The 1,926-nt window shown below is 46.6% G+C and overlaps 1 pseudogene; it reads left to right on the top strand.

The window, feature by feature from the left end:
- The first annotated feature begins 1,336 nt into the window (after positions 1-1,336).
- LOC125532410 lies at positions 1,337-1,472 on the top strand (annotated as a pseudogene).
- The last annotated feature ends 454 nt before the right edge of the window (positions 1,473-1,926 follow it).

Here is a 1,926-nt window from a genome sequence, read left to right as displayed (position 1 = left end):
TTTCATGATGTGATGATTAGGCTGCATTGATTTCACTTTATTTTTTGTCCCTTTTTTTTCCCAAGTGCATTGTGTTGGACTCCATGTAACTGAACCGTGCGTATGTTTCTAAACCTTTCGTATGGTGTAGTACACCAACAATCGGTCTCTATAACGCCACGATGGGGGCTTTTCCCATCTATATTAACATGCAACCAGGACCTGAGAAGGCATCCCGTTTTCCTGCAATTCCACATGGAATCCGAGCCACCTCTTCCAATGTCTAGCGATCTGATCTAGCCAAACTCACAAAAAAATATTGATCGCTGGTCAAGATCATCGATCGATCCCTTCCCTCCTTCCCCATGGCGACCTCGTCCTCAGCACCATCTCTGGCGGCGCTTCTGGGATCTCCTCCCTCGGAGAAACAATCTTGGGAAAATCACATCTACTAGAAGATGCAAGTTCTTCCCACCTTTCGCGGTGCTCGGGTCATGGGGCTACTTGATGGTTCCGATGTTTCATGATGTGATGATTAGGCTGCATTGATTTCACTTTATTTTTTGTCCCTTTTTTTTCCCATGTGCATTGTGTTGGACTCCTTGTAACTGAACCGTGCGTATGTTTCTAAACCTTTCGTATGGTGTAGTACACCAACAATCGGTCTCCTCTATAACGCCACGATGGGGGCTCTTCCCATCTATATTAACATGCAACCAGGACCTGAGAAGGCATCCCGTTTTCCTGCAATTCCACATGGAATCCGAGCCACCTCTTCCAATGTCTAGCGATCTGATCTAGCCAAACTCACAAAAAAATATTGATCGCTGGTCAAGATCATCGATCGATCCCTTCCCTCCTTCCCCATGGCGACCTCGTCCTCAGCACCATCTCTGGCGGCGCTTCTGGGATCTCCTCCCTCGGAGAAACAATCTTGGGAAAATCACATCTACTAGAAGATGCAAGTTCTTCCCGCCTTTCGCGGTGCTCGGGTCATGGGGCTACTTGATGGTTCCGACTCAGCACCTGCAAAAATGCTGGAGGTTGAGGCTGACAGCACGAGGACCACTGTGTCGAATCCGGCCTACGAAGCCTGTATTGAGAGGGATCAACAAGTCGTGAGCTATCTCACAAAATCAATAAGTAAGGATGTTCTTGCTCAATTTTTTGGGTTAGAACATACTGCTGAAATCTGGGCTGCAATTGAAGCCTCGTTTTCCTCACAATCCAAGGCACGCATCAATATGTTGCGTGGAAAACTTGTGAATACAAAGAAGCGTGATATGCCTGCAGGGCTGCAGATAAATATATTGCTTTGATGAAAAGTTTTGCTTCAGAACTTGCTGCAGCTGGTCGGCTAATTGATGAGGATGAACTGAAGGAGTATATCCTTGGTGGTCTTGATGGAGAATATAACTCTGTGGTTGCCTCTATTAACGCTGTTCCTACCTCAACTCTTGCTGATGTTTGTGCACAGCTTATGGCATATGATTACAAGCAACAAATGCTTGCCGAGTCAGATCAAACCATTGGGAGTTTTCAGTCTTCCGCTAATGCTGCTACACGAGGACGTTCCTTCAATAATAATTATCGGCAAAACTCTCATGGTGGATATGGCCAATACCGTGGTCGTCCGCAGCAGACACATCCAACACGCGGTCGTAATCCACAGAGAGGTGGTCGTGGTCGTGGCCGTGGCCGCATACCTTCTCCTCGCCGGGATATTACATGTCAGATATGCAAAAAATATGGGCACCCAGCACGTGATTGTTGGTGGAGGTATTCTGACAATGGTGATGATGATGACTCTCACTCGGATGACAAGGGTGTGCATCTTGCATCTTATGGAGTGGATACAAACTGGCATGTGGATACAGGAGCAACAAGTCACATCATCGGAGAATTACACAAATTAACCACTCGGGAAAATTACAATGGACGTGATCA

This window comes from Triticum urartu, unplaced genomic scaffold (genome assembly GCF_003073215.2).
Source record: "Triticum urartu cultivar G1812 unplaced genomic scaffold, Tu2.1 TuUngrouped_contig_9836, whole genome shotgun sequence".
Lineage (NCBI taxonomy): Eukaryota > Viridiplantae > Streptophyta > Magnoliopsida > Poales > Poaceae > Triticum > Triticum urartu.
The sequence above is the reverse complement of the archived record's forward strand: the minus strand, read 5'-3'. Positions and strand labels throughout refer to the sequence as shown.